Source organism: Mustelus asterias, unplaced genomic scaffold, assembly GCF_964213995.1.
Source record: "Mustelus asterias unplaced genomic scaffold, sMusAst1.hap1.1 HAP1_SCAFFOLD_432, whole genome shotgun sequence".
In the NCBI taxonomy this organism is placed as follows: Eukaryota; Metazoa; Chordata; class Chondrichthyes; order Carcharhiniformes; family Triakidae; genus Mustelus; species Mustelus asterias.
Window position 1 is genome coordinate 167,112 of NW_027590387.1, and position 14,788 is coordinate 181,899.

The window sequence follows — 14,788 nt, forward strand, 5'->3', positions numbered from 1 at the left end:
CTACAATGAAGTTACTGCAAAAATCCCCTAGTCGCCACACTCCGGCGCCTGTTCGGGTACACTGAGAGAGAATTTGGCATGGCCAATGTACCTAACCAGCACGTCTTTTGGACTGTGAGAGGAAACTGGAGCACCCGGAGAAAATCCATGCAGACACGGGGAGAACGTACGGACTCCGCACAGACACTGACCCAAGCAAGGAATCGAACCCGAGTCGCTGGCGCTGTGAGGCAGCAGTGCTAAGATGGATTGACCGTGCTAAATTGCCCTGTAGTGTCCAAAGATGTGCAGGTTAGGTGGACTAGCCATGCTAAATTGCCCCTTAGTCATAGAGTCATAGAGGTTTACAGCATGGAAACAGGCCCTTCGGCCCAACTTGTCCATGTCGCCCTTTATTTTAAACCCCGAAGCTAGTCCCAATTGCCCGCATTTGGCCCATATCCCTCCATACCCATTGTACCCATGTAATTGTCTAAATGCTTTTTAAAAGACAAAGTTGTACCCGTCTCTACTACTACCTCTGGTAGCTTGTTCCAGACACTCACCACCCTCTGTGTGAAGAAATTGCCCCTCTGGACACTTTTGTATCTCTCCCCTCTCACCTTAAACCTATGCCCTCTAGTTTTAGACTCCCCTACTTTTGGGAAAAGATATTGACTATCTACCTTGTCTATGCCCCTCATTATTTTATAGACCTCTATAAGGTCACCCCTCAGCCTCCTACACTCCAGAGAAAAAAGTCCCAGTCTATTCAGACTCTCCTTATAACTCAATCCATCAAGTCCCGGTAGCATCGCAGTAAATCTTTTCTGCACTTTTTCTAGTTTAATAATATCCTTTCTATAATGGGGTGACCAGAACTGCACACGGTATTCCAAGTGTGGCCTTACCAATGTCTTGTACAACTTCAACAAGACGTCCCAACTCCTGTATTCAATGTTCTGACCGATGAAACCAAGCATGCCGAATGCCTTCTTCACCACTCTGTCCACCTGTGACTCCACTTTCAAGGAACTATGAACATGTGCCCCTCGATCTCTTTGTTCTGTAACTCTCCCCAACGCCCTACCATTAACTGAGTAAGTCCTGCCCTGGTTCAATCTACCAAAATGCATTACCTCGCATTTGTCTAAATTAAACTCCATCTGCCACTCGTCAGCCCACTGGCCCAATTGATCAAGATCCTGCTGCAATTGGAGATAACCTTCCTCACTGTCCACCATGCCACCAATCTTGGTGTCATCTGCAAACTTACTAACCATGCCCCCTATATTCTCATCCAAATTATTAATATAAATGACAAATAACAGTGGGCCCAGCACTGTTCCCTGAGGCACACCGCTGGTCACAGGCCTCCAGTTTGAAAAACAACTTTCTACAACTGGCTTCTGGCTTCTGTCAAGAAGCCAATTTTGTATCCATTTAGATACCTCACCCTGGATCCCATGAGATTTAACTTAGTGTCCCAAGATGTGCAGGTTAGGTGGATTGGCCATGCTAAATTGCCCCATAGTGTCCCAAGATGTGCAGGTGAAATGGATTGACCATGCTAAATTGTCTCTTAGTGTCCAAAGATGTGTAGGTTAGGTGGATTTGCCATGCTAAATTGCCCTGTAGTGTCCCAAGATGTGTAGGTTAGGTGGATTAGCCATGCTAAATTGCCCCATCGTGTTCCAAGATGTGTGGGTTGGGTGGATTGACCATGCTAAATTGCCCCATAGTGTCCCAAGATGTGTAGGTTAGGTGGATTGGCCATGCTAAATTGCTCCTTAGTGTCCCACGATGCTTAGGTTAGGTGGATTGGCCATGCTAATCTGGTTCACTAGATACTGAACCTGAACAGCAGATGTGCCCAAGGATATGTTAGTGATTACGAAACTGAATATCTTTTCAAGACTCTGGTAGATAATTTTGAATTTGCATTTAACACACACCAGCTCCACTTTGAAAAAAAGCTGCAATGTACACAGGTAGGCTCAACAATAGCTGGGCAGCACTGGCAAGGGAACCATTTCTTGCCCATCCTCAGCTGCCCCTCAAGAAGATGGTGGGTGAGTTGTCTTCTTGAACCGCTGCAGTCCCTGAGGGATAGGTACACCCACAGGAGGGAGTTCCAGGATTCCACCCAGCAACAATGAAGTAACAGGTGATATATTTCCAGTTTGGGAAGGAGGAGAATCTGGGGGTGATTCCCTGATCCCCTGTTACCCTTGTCGTTCTAGAAAGTGGGTGAGGAAATAAGCAACTGGTGGTGGGCGTCATAGGATAAATCGCCTCGCACTGTTTGTGAGCGTTAGAGGCAGGGATGTTAATGCAATGAGCAATGACGAGTCTTCAGTCAGGCTGTCGAAAGCACTCGTAAGCAGAAGGAAACACAGCAGTGTTTATGAGTCATTATACCGATGGGTAAAGTCGTGGAAACCTGCTGAATCCCTGGGAGGAACATCTTGCAGTAAAATTTGAAAATGTGGATGGGTAATTTGCATTACCTATCACTTCTGTGTTAAATCGCCAATCACCCATCACCACAGCTCAGAAACGGTAACTGAGCTGTTAATCACAGAATCTTACTGAACAAAAGGAGGCCAGTCAGTTCATCGTACCTGTTCTGGATCATTGAAAGAGCTCTCCAAGAAGCAAGATGTTCCTTCTCAACTATTTTTCCAATTGCATTTTTGAGATTTTCTATCCAATCTGCTTCCAATGCCCTTTCAGGCAATCCCTTCCAGGTGACAACAACTCAAAGAACAAAGAACAGGACAGCACAGTATCAGGCCCTTCGGACCACCAAGCCTGCTTAACTAAAGATCTTTTGCCTCTACATGGTCTGTATAGAAGTAGAAATGGTCAAAAGCTTCAAGTTTTTAGGTGTCCAGATCACCAACAACCTGTCCTGGTCCCCCATGCTGACACTATAGTGAAGAAAGCCCACCAACACCTCCACTTTCTCAGGAGACTAAGAAAATTTGGCATGTCAGCTATAACTCTCACCAACTTTTACAGATGTACCATAGAAAGCATTCTTTCTTGTATGACAGCTTGGTATGGCTCCTGCTCTGCCCAAGACCGCAAGAAACTACAAAAGGTCGTGAATGTAGCCCAATCCATCATGCAAACCAGCCTCCCATCCATTGACTCTCTCTACACTTCCTGCTGCCTCAGCAAAGCAGCCAGCATAATTAAGGACCCCACGCACCCGGACATTCTCTCTTCCACCTTCTTCCATCGGGAAAAAGATACAAAAGTCTGAGGTCATGTACCAACCAACTCAAGAACAGCTTCTTCCCTGCTCCCAACAGGCTTTTGGATGGACTTACCTCGCACTAAGTTGATCTTTCTCTACACCCTAGCTATGACTGTAACACTACATTCTGCACTCTCTCGTTTCCTTCTCTATGAACGGTATGTTTTGTATGTACAGCGCACAAGAAACAATACTTTTCACTGCACACTAATACATGTGACAATAATAAATCAAATCATATAAAATTCCTCTATTCCCTCTCTATTCATGTATCTGTCAAGATGCCTCTTAAACATTGCTGTTGTATCTGCTTCTACCACCTCCCCTGGCAGTGCATTCCAGGCCCTTACCACCCTCTGTGTAAAAAACTTGCCTCTCACATCTCCTTTAAACTTTCCCCCTTTTATCTCAAATATATGTCCCCAAGTAATTGACATTTCTACCCTGGGAAAAAAGACTCCGCCTATCCGTTTCTCTCATAATTTTGTAAACTTTATCAGGTCGCCCCTCAGCCTCCGACATTCAAGTGAAAACAAACCAAATTTGTTCAATCTCTCCTCATAGCTAATATCCCCCAAACCAGGCAACATCCTGGTAAACCTTTTCTGTACTTTCTCCTTCTGGTAGTGTGGCGACCAGAGCTGTATGCAGTATTCCAAATGTGGCCGAACTAAAGTCCTATTCTCACTGAATGAAAATTAAATTCTCCACATTTCACGGTGGCGCAGTGGTTAGCACTGCTGCCTCACAGCGCCAAGGACCCGCATTCGATTCGCGGCTTGGGTCACTGTCTGTGTGGAGTCTGCACATTCTCCCCGTGTCTGCGTGGGTTTCCTCCGGGTGCTCCAGTTTCCTCCCACTGTCTGAAAGACCTGCTGGTTAGGGTGCATTGGTCATACTAAATTCTTGCTCAGCATACCCGAACAGGCGCCGGAGTGTGGCGACCAGGGGATTTTCACAGTAACTTCATTGCAGTGTTAATGTAAGCCTACTCGTGACAGTACATAGAACATAGAACATAGAAAGCCACAGCACAAACAGGCCCTTCGGCCCACAAGTTGCGCCGATCACATCCCCACCTCTAGGCCTATCTATAGCCCTCAATCCCATTAAATCCCATGTACTCATCCAGAAGTCTCTTAAAAGACCCCAACGAGTTTGCCTCCACCACCACCGACGTCAGCCGATTCCACTCACCCACCACCCTCTGAGTGAAAAACTTACCCCTGACATCCCCCCTGTACCTACCCCCCAGCACCTTAAACCTGTGTCCTCTCGTAGCAACCATTTCAGTAGTAAATAAACCTGTGTCCTCTCGTAGCAACCATTTCAGTAGTAAATAAACGTTAAACTGAGACATTTTGCCAACGCCTTAAATCTTTGTTCATTGGTCACTGATTCTGCTGCCAAACCTACTTACTCGATCAAAACTCTCTGTGATTTTCAAAACCTCTGTTCGATCTCCCCTTCATCTCCTCTGCTCTAAGGAGAACAATCCCAGCTTCTCCAGTCTCTCCACATTAACTGAAGTCCCTGATCCCTGGGAGCATTCCAGCAAATCTCCCTCTGCATTCTCTCCAAGACCTTGACATTCTTTGTTTGAAGATTCAAAGGGTTTTGAACTTACTGAGAACAGCCATTGGCCAGTGTTTGAAACCTGCTCAGTTGTCTCACACAGGGGATAATTGGGCGCTGATGTTACAAGGTTTATGGCTGGTTTGGACCAATGGCAAATCTGTACAGGTCTTCAGGGCAATGCATGCTGGTTACTGACACCTTTAATTCTTCTTTGAAGTATTTAACCTCTGTGAAAACAAAATGTAACAAATGGATATATTTTTTTCTCATGACTTGCTGCAGTTTTGTCCTCAGGCCATTGTTCAGCCCAGGTGACAGTGAATGGCCAGTGCCAATATTGATCCGTATTCACTTCACAGGTGGTAAGTGACATCAGCCACCAGCAATGGCCTGAGCTCGACATGAAAAAACAAATTGACGGCAAGCCACAGCAAATGGTGGGAATTATCCTAGATTCATAGAATCATAGAATCCCTACAGTGCAGAAGGAGGCCATTCGGCCCATCAAGTCTGCACCGACCACAATCCCACCCAGGCCCAATCCCCGTAACCCCATGCATTTACCCTAACTCGTCCCCTGACACTAAGGGGCAATTTAGCACGGCCAATCCACCTAATCCACACATCTTTGGACTGTGGGAGGAAACCGGAGCACCCGGAGGAAACCCATGCAGACACGGGGAGAACGTGCAAACTCCACACAGACAGTGACCCAAGCCGGGAATTGAAACCGGGTCCCTGGAGCTGTGAGGCAGCAGTACTAACCACTGTGCCACCATGTCACCCCAAGAGAATAAACACACTCGTTGCGAGCAGGGCTCGAACCTGTGCAGGGAACCCCATTGGATCATTATTCGATCATTATCTGAAAAGGAAAAACTGTGCAGGGCAATGAGGAAAAGATAAGGGTGTGGCATGATGTAGACTGTTCCTGTACAGAGCTAACATGGACAAGGAGCACTGAATGGCCTCCTTCTGTCCCATAACCATTTTATGATTCCATTTCGACCGATTTGAATTGGCGTTGGCATTTTATGGTGTGGACGTAGAGAAGATGTTCCCATCTGTAGGACAGACTCAGATCCGAGGGCACAGCCTCAGAGTAAAGGGACGACCCTTTAGAACCGAGAGGAGGAAGAATTTCTTCAGCCAGACAGTGGTGAATCTATGGAATTCATTGCCCCAGAAGGCTGTGGAGGCCAGGTCATTGAGTGTATCTAAGACAGAGATAGATAGGTTGTTGATTGGTAAAGGGATCAAAGGTTACGGGGAAAAGGTGGGAGAATGAAGTTGAAAAACGTATCAGCCATGAATGAATGGATCAGGCTCGATGGACCGAATGGCCTAATTTTGCTCCTATATCTTATGGTCTTATATCTGCCCTTCCAAATCTCATTGCCCGTTTTATCCAAGTGGTACAATTTCCCAAGCCTCCAGCATCTCGACTTTCCCTCTCTCTCCCTCTTTCTCCCTCCCTCTCTCCCTCCCTCTCTCTCTCCCCCTCCCTCTCTTTATCCCTCTCTCCTTCCCTCTCTCTCTCCCTCTCTCTCTCTCCCCCTCTCTCTCTTTCTCCCTCTCTCTCTCCCCCCCTCCCTCCCCCCTCCTCCCTCTCCCCTCCCTCCCTTTATCCCTCTCTTTCTCCCTCTCTCTCTCCCCCTCTCTCTCTTTCTCCCTCTCTCTCCCTCCCTCTCTCTCCCCCCTCCCTCCCTCTCTCTCCCCCCTCCCTCCCTCTCTCTCTCTCCCTCCCTCTCTCTCTCCCCCTCTCTCTCTTTCTCTCTCCCCCTCCCTCTCTTTATCCCTCTCTCCTTCCCTCTCTCTCTCCCTCTCTCTCTCTCCCCCTCTCTCTCTTTCTCCCTCTCTCTCTCCCCCCCTCCCTCCCCCCTCCTCCCTCTCCCCTCCCTCCCTTTATCCCTCTCTTTCTCCCTCTCTCTCTCCCCCTCTCTCTCTTTCTCCCTCTCTCTCCCTCCCTCTCTCTCCCCCCTCCCTCCCTCTCTCTCCCCCCTCCCTCCCTCTCTCTCTCTCCCTCCCTCTCTCTCTCCCCCTCTCTCTCTTTCTCTCTCTCTCTCCCTCTCTCCCTCCCTCTCTCTCTCCCTCTCTCTCCCTCCCCCTCTCTCTCCCCCTCTCTCTCTCTCTCCGGTTCTATGAAACTGAAATGAATCCTCTGACTTCATTTTTCCATCTCCATTGATTTCAGTTTTGAGTGCCACATAATGGGAAGAACATTAAACCTTCCGGGAACGCAGAGTGCAGCTTCACCGGGACGTTGCCAAGTTTGGGAAACGATAATAACGAGGAGAGACTTGAAACTGTTTTCACTGGAGCAGAGAGAGAGAGAGAGGCTAAGAGGAGATTCAATAATTCTTTGAAAAATATCATGAAGTGTTTTGTCAGCGTAAAGAGTGAACTATTTCCTTTGGTTTAGCCACAGAGGAATAATTAATCGAAAGTGATGACTAATAGAGTGAGGAGATGGGTTAAGAGAGATTTCTTTGCACTGAGTGTTGTTGGACGACGGAATGCATGATCACAGGGAGTGGCTAACTCAGAGAATATTAAGCCTTTCAAGGGAAAAGCAGATAAATAATTGAAGTTGAGGAAGATAGAGGACTGTGGAGCGACTGAGAGCGAGAGAGAGAGAGCTGGGAAGAGGGATTAGTTTGAGATTATGCTGGTGCATCGCCTGCACTGACAAGATAGGATGAATTAGCCGTGTTGTAAATTTGATTGGTTTTATTGGATGCTGAGAGGATATTCTTCCTTGTGGGAGAGACTAGAATGCAGGAACACAGTTTAAAAATAAGGCTGCCCCCGCCCCTTTTAGACAGAGATGAGAAGAAATGTTTTCCCTCAGAAGGTCGTGAATCTTTGGATCTCTCTTCCTCAGAGAGCAGTAGAGGCAGAGTCCATATTTAAGGTTGAGGTAGGGAGAGGGTCAGTGCTGAGGGAGTGCCGCACTGTCAGAGGGTCAGTACTGAGGGAGTGCTGCACTGTCAGAGGGTCAGTACTGAGGGAGTGCTGCACTGTCAGAGGGTCAGTACTGAGGGAGTGCCGCACTGTCAGAGGGTCAGTACTGAGGGAGTGCCGCACTGTCAGAGGGTCAGTACTGAGGGAGTGCTGCACTGTCAGAGGGTCAGTACTGAGGGAGTGCTGCACTGTCAGAGAGTCGGTACTGAGGGAGCGCTGCACTGTCAGAGGGTCAGTACTGAGGGAGTGCTGCACTGTCAGAGGGTCAGTACTGAGGGAGTGCTGCACTGTCAGAGAGTCGGTACTGAGGGAATGCTGCACTGTCAGAGGGTCAGTACTGAGGGAGTGCTGCACTGTCAGAGGGTCAGTACTGAGGGAGTGCCGCACTGTCAGAGGGACAGTACTGAGGGAGTGCCGCACTGTCAGAGGGTCAGTACTGAGGGAGTGCTGCACTGACAGAGGGTCAGTACTGAGGGAGTGCCGCACTGTCAGAGGGTCAGTACTGAGGGAGTGCCGCACTGTCAGAGGGTCAGTACTGAGGGAGTGCCGCACTGTCAGAGGGTCAGTACTGAGGGAGTGCCACACTGTCAGAGGGTCAGTACTGAGGGAGTGCTGCACTGCCTTGCCAGTGATAACCGCATTCCATGGAAGCAGAAAAAATGGCACTATCTTATCAGGCAGTGCATTCCAAATCCGTCAAGGTGCAGTTTGGCAGATTACATTTATGAACACGACAGTTATTTATTAAAAACAATGTATCCTTACTCCGCTGTGTTTCCCTTAAAGGGACAACACTACAAAATTCCTAACCACTTGTTGTGTAAGGAAATAATTCCTCATTCCACCTTTCCTTTCCCTGTTAATCAGTTTAAATCCGTGTCCTTTGATTATCAACACCTCAGCCTTTGGAAATAGTTCCTTTTCCTAAACCCTTCATTCTTTTCAACACCTCTGTCCAATCTTCTTTTAACAGTTGACATACCTAGCAGAAAAAACCTGGACAGGACAAGCATAGTCGAGGTGAGGGAGCCCGTTCACATGTAAGCTCATCAGCCCAGACTCCAAACTCCAATCGCTCTCCACCACATCGGAATATCCGTTTGAACAAATGCAGGTAATCTCTCCAGCCTCCTCACCTCTCGCCCCTTACATGAGTTGGTCATTCCCTGGGCCAAGGAGATATCGACCCTAAGTTAACCTTCTGCCACTTTTAAACTTGTCAAAAATATAACCAACACATGTTGTATTTTGTTCCTTGAGCGCTAACATCGCTGTCACCGCACTGGCTCCTGCATCACCAGCTCCCGCTGAAAGCTCCACAGGCTTAAGTGACATTAGCACAGATGCTAATCTCATCACAGCGTGGGCAGACTAATCCGTCTGAGTGCACAGCAGCAAGATTTAAATAACGGGCTCCAGCCAGCAATCCTCCATAAACAATGGAACCCAAACAACTCCACTCTGCACCAAACTGGTTGGAGTACAGGAGCAGGGATGTGCTGTTGCAATTATACAGGGCCTTGGTGAGGCCACGCCTAGAACATTGTGTGCAGTTTTGGTCTCCTTTTCTGAGGAAGGATGTTCTTGCTCTCGGAGTGCAGCCTCCCATCCATTGACTCTGTCTACACTTCCCGCTGCCTTGGCAAAGCAGCCAGCATAATTAAGGACCCCACGCACCCCGGACATTCTCTCTTTTCCACCTTCTTCCTTCGGGGAAAAAGATACAAAAGTCTGAGGTCACAGACCAACCAACTCAAGGACAGCTTCTTCCCTGCTGCTGTCAGACTTTTGAATGGACCGACCTTGCATTAAGTTGATCTTTCTCTACACCCTAGCTATGACTGTAACACTACATTCTGCACTCTCTCGTTTCCTTCTCTATGAACGGTATGCTTTGTCTGTATAGCACGCAATACTTTTCATTGTGTGTTAATACATGTGACAATAATAAATCAAATCAAATCAAATCAAAGGTTTACCAGGCTGATTCCAGAGATGGCGGGACTGATGTAGGAGGAGAGATTGACTAGGTTAGGATTGTTTTTGCTGGAGTTCAGACGAATGAGGGGGGGATCTTGAATACATACAGGCGCCAGACTCTGGCGACTAGGGGAATTTCACAATAATCTTCATTGCAGTGTTAATGTAAGCCTTACTTGTGACTAATAAATAAGCTTTAAACTTTATCTCATAGAGACTTATACAATTCTAACAGGACTACACAGGATAGATGCAGGAAGGATGTTCCCGGTGGTGGGGGTGTCCAGAACCAGGGGGCACAGTCTGAGGATTCAGGGTAGACCATTTAGGACAGAGATGAGGAGACATTTCTTCACCCAATGAGTGGTGAGCCTGTGGAATTCATTACCACAGGAAGTAGTTGATGCTAAAACATTGAATGTGCTCAAGAGGCGGCTGGATATAGCACTTGGGGCGAATGGGATCAAAGGTTATGGGGAGAAAGTAGGATTAGGCTATTGAGTTGGACGATCAGCCATGATCGTGATGAATGGCAGAGCAGGCTCGAAGGGCCGAATGGCCTCTTCAATGTTTCTATGAGTGTCTGAACCCCATGCCCTCTCCATCAGAAAGACCACCGATTTCCGTCTCCGTAACACTGCCCGATTCCCTCTCCCCACCCTAGCTCTTCTGCTGCTGAATACCTCACCCATGCCTTTGTTACCTCTCGTCACAGCTGTTACGACACACTCCTGGCTGGCCTCCCCAGGCCCTCTGAAAATTTGAGCTCATTCAAAACTCTATGTCCCATCTCCTAATGGGCATCAACTCCCATTCACCCATCTGTGCTCACTGAGCTGCAGCTGATCAAGCAACCTTGACTTTAACATTTTCATGGAATCATAGAATCCCTGCAGTGCAGAAGGAGGCCATTCAGCCCATCGAGTCTGCATCCTTGCCTCAAGTCCCTCCATGATCTCATTCCCCCGCACCGCCCCCCCCCTGCCCCCATCTCCTCCAGGCCCCCAACCCCTTGTGTTTTCCATATTCTTCCATTTCTAGACTTTGGCTGATTCCATAGGTGGGCATGCCCTGGGCTGCCTGGGCCCAAGCTCTGGAATTCCTCCCCTAACCTCTCTCCCTTTGCTCCGTTAACTCACTCCTCATTATCCAAGCATTAGGTTACTGCCTAACTGTCCTCGTTGTTTAGCTCAGAGTCAAACTGTCTTCGATAATCGCTCCCGGGGAATTCATTGAGACATTTTGGCCAGGCGCAAAGCTGTTGCTAAAATAATTTTGAAGGCAACTGGAGTATGGGTTATAGATCATGGAATAGAATCCTCGACCGGAATTCTCCCATCCCTCCCGCCAATGGAATTTTAGCAGGTGGGTTACGGACAATGTGAAACCCCATTGAATTTCCAGCTTTTAGACCAGCGCTGCCAGAGAATTCTGCCCTACAGTGCAGAAAGAGGCCATTCGGCCCATCAAGTCTACACCCACCACAATCCTACCCAGGCCCTATCTCCATAACCCCATGAACTTACCCTAGCTAGTCCCCTAACACTGAGGGAGAATTTAACATGGCCAATCCACCTAACCCACACATTTTTGGACCGTGGGAGGAAACCGGAGCACCCGGAGGAAGCCCACGCAGACATGGGGAGAACGTGCAAGCTCCACACAGACAGTGACCCGAGCTAACCTGGGTCCCTGGCGCTGTGAGGCAGCAGTGCTAACCACTGCTGTGCTGCCAGAAGAAAAGCTTGCATTTCTATAGCACCTTTCACAGCTCCCAGACATCCCAAGCAGGCTTTACAGTCAATGAGGTATTTTTAAAGTGTATTCATTGTTGCAATGTAGGAAAGGCAGGTGCCAATTTGTGCATAGCAAGATTCCACAAGCAGCAATGAGACAAGAACCCATTAATGTGTTTAAGCGACGTTGCTTGTGGAATAAATATTGGCCAGGCCAGCAATTACACCAACAGGAATAAAAAGAGCGCACTCAATAGATTCAATGTCAAAAGGTTTGCGATCAATAGGCTGATGAAAGGAATCATAGCCCAGTGAGCTCACCCTGAATGAAATGAGAACAATTACTGGTGTCACATCGAGAGGACACACTGACCTTTCATGGTCCACCCATTGTCAAACACATTGTCTCTGGGTCTAATCAGCAAAATAGTTTCTGGCGAGAAAAGGCCATTCAGCCCATTAAACCGCCTGCTTTCCTAGGCAGTAACCAATCCACCCATTCCTGAGGGAAGTTTCCATGTAGTCCCCAACATCCTCTCGGCACTTCCCAAATGTGAGTAAATGAGTTATCCTCACTCGCAGCAAGTTTGTTCGACCCCCCCCCCCCCCCCCGCCCCCCGCCCACCTTCAACCCCGTAGTTGTTGACCTTCAAGCAACACTTTGATTTCAAAATTCTGGCCCTGGTGTTCAAATGGCCTCGCCTATCTCTATAATCTCCACCTTTCCCAGAACTCTCCAATATCTCTACCCTCCTCTCATACTTTTTCTTATTCTTTTTTAAAATTATTATTATTTTCACTTGTTCACAGGATGTGGGCGTCGCTGGCTGGGCCAGCATTTGTCGCCCATCCCTGAGAGCAGTTAAGAGTCAACACATTGCTGTGGGTCTGGAGTCACATGTAGGCCAGACAAGGGTTATGGGGAGAAGGCAGGAGAATGGGGATGAGAATCTTGAGAAGGCAGGAGAATGGGGATGAGAATCTTATCAGCCATGACTGAATGGTGGAGCAGACTCGATGGGCCGAGTGGCCTAATTCTGCTCCTATGCCTTATGGTCTAAAACACCAGATTGCACATGTGCTTTCTGTTTTGATTTGATTTATTATTGTCACATGTATTAGTATACAGTGGAAAGTATTGTTTCTTGCGCGCTATACAGACAAAGCATACCATTCATAGAGAAGGAAAGGAGAGGGTGCAGAATGTAGTGTTACAGTCATAGCTAGGGTGTAGAGAAAGATCAACTTGATGCAAGGTAGGTCCATTCAAAAGTCTGATGGCAGCAGGGAAGAAGCTGTTCTTGTGTCAACCTGGTAAAGACGACAGATTTCATTTCCACCACAATCGACGATGGTTTCATGGTCGTCATTAGACCACCATGCCACCACCTCTCATTCTCACTTATCCCCAATTTTAATCCCCCCACCATCGGTGGCCATACCAGCAGCTGCCATTGGTCCTAAGACCCTCTACCTGTCTAGCTCTCTCTCCTCCTTTAAGACGTTCATTTAAACCTACCACTTTAACCAAGATTTTAGTCACTTGACTGAACATCTCCTTCTGTTGTTCAGTGTCAAATTGTGTTTGAGAATCGCACCTATCAAGCTCCTTGGGGTATTTGTACAATGTGCTGTATAAATGTAACTTGTTTTTGTTGATCTCTGTAAATGTTGTCCCTTCTCTTTGCTTGTCCACACAGTTCGTAGAATCTATAGAATCCTTACAGTGTAGAAGGAGGCTATTTGGTCCATCCAGCCTGTATCGACAACAATCCCACCCAGGCCCCGTCCCGTAACCCTATGTATTTACCCTATAATCCCCCTGACGCTAAGGGGCTTTTTAGCACGGCCAATGCACCTAATCAGCATTTCGGACTGTGGAAGGAAACCGGAGCACCCGGAGGAAACCCACACAGACACGGGGAGAACGTGCAGACAGTGACCCGAGGCCGGGAATCGAACCTGGGCCCCTGGCGTTGTGAGGCAGCAGTGCTAACCCACTGTGCCACCGCGCCATCGGTATCATCTGTAATCTGAAAGATTCTGCTTGCATCCTCTTCCTCCGGATCTTTGATGGAGACGAAGAACCATCACGGCCGGAGGGTCTGATCCTGTGATCGGGGCTGGGTGGATGACAACTGGTCAAATTCAAACTGCCTCCGCCATCACCACCCCCCCCCCCCCCCCCCCACACTCCCCCCCTCCACCCTCACCATCCTCAACCCACACCTCTCACCCTCCTGCTAATTCACACCCTAAACCCAAGAACCTTCACTCAGGAAATCAACGCGTTGGCACACACCTCACCCAGTGTCTGCTGGAATTCAGCAAGAACTGCTCAGTAATTCTCAGTGAGCTGAATTACATTCCTCCGAGGGGGACCATAAATCTGTCTCTTGCCCACACTCACTTGGAGTTATTGCCTTTCTGCTCCTGTTAGCTTTGCTTCAGTTAATCCGTAAAGAACAGCCTCCAATAAATCTCCCTCTGCGGACATTACATTCATAACCCTGGAATTCTCAGTGTTATCTCTCTTTGAAAGATTGGAATAACATTAGCCATTCCTTTAAATCTTCTGGCATTGCGCTCAATGAGGTGTGTACAACTCCTCCTCCAAACCACCCCTCCTCCCCCAGCCACCCTGTTCCCACGCACTGACTCTCTCTGGCACCTCTCATCGCTGAGTGCCCTGAACTATCACTCTGAGCAGCTCGGAGCAGGATTTATCGGTGTTGCTGGTGGGCATTTCAGTGGCATATCCGCCAACATGCACAGCGGTGTAACGGCCATGTCGCTGCGTTAGTAATCCGGGACTAGACGTCTCGAGTTGTAAATTCAAATCTGGTTCAGGGCAGCTTGTGAATTGGAGTTCCGTTAATTCAACAATCTGGAGCAAAAATCATTGATAAAAGGGACTATCAGGTTGTGAAACACCCATCTGGCTCACGACTGCCCTTTAGGGAAGGAAATCTGCCATTCTTCTCCGGTCTGGCCTACATGTGACTCCAGACCTACAACAATGTGGTTGACTCTTAATCGCCCTCTGAGATGACTGAGCAAGACACTCAGCACTCAGGGGTATTCGCAGACATCTTCAACCTCTCTTTACACCAATCTGAGGTCCCTATCTGATTCAAGAAGTCAATCGTCATCCCAGTACCAAAGAAAAGGTAGGCAGTGTGCCTTAATGACTATCGTCCGGTGGCTCTGACATCCATCATTATCCAATGCTTCGAAAGGTTAGTCATGGCACGAATCAATTCCAGCCTCCCAGACTACCTGGATC

The 14,788-nt window shown here is 48.0% G+C and overlaps 1 protein-coding gene across 6 annotated transcripts in view; it reads right to left on the reverse strand.

Annotated features, from left to right (window-relative positions):
- The window catches only part of LOC144486705 (transmembrane protein 198-like), a 251,192-nt gene that overhangs the window by 78,648 nt on the left and 157,756 nt on the right, over nucleotides 1-14,788 (reverse strand). For 4 of the 6 annotated variants that reach the window (XM_078204712.1, XM_078204708.1, XM_078204709.1 and 1 more), the window contains exon 2: nucleotides 4,872-5,049. The exons of 1 other annotated variant lie outside the window; for it this stretch is intronic. The gene's annotated coding sequence lies outside the window, so the exon portion shown is untranslated. Of the gene's footprint in view, nucleotides 1-4,664; nucleotides 4,845-4,871; nucleotides 5,050-14,788 lie in introns of those variants that run through there. One more of the 6 variants, XM_078204710.1, reaches the window with a different exon arrangement.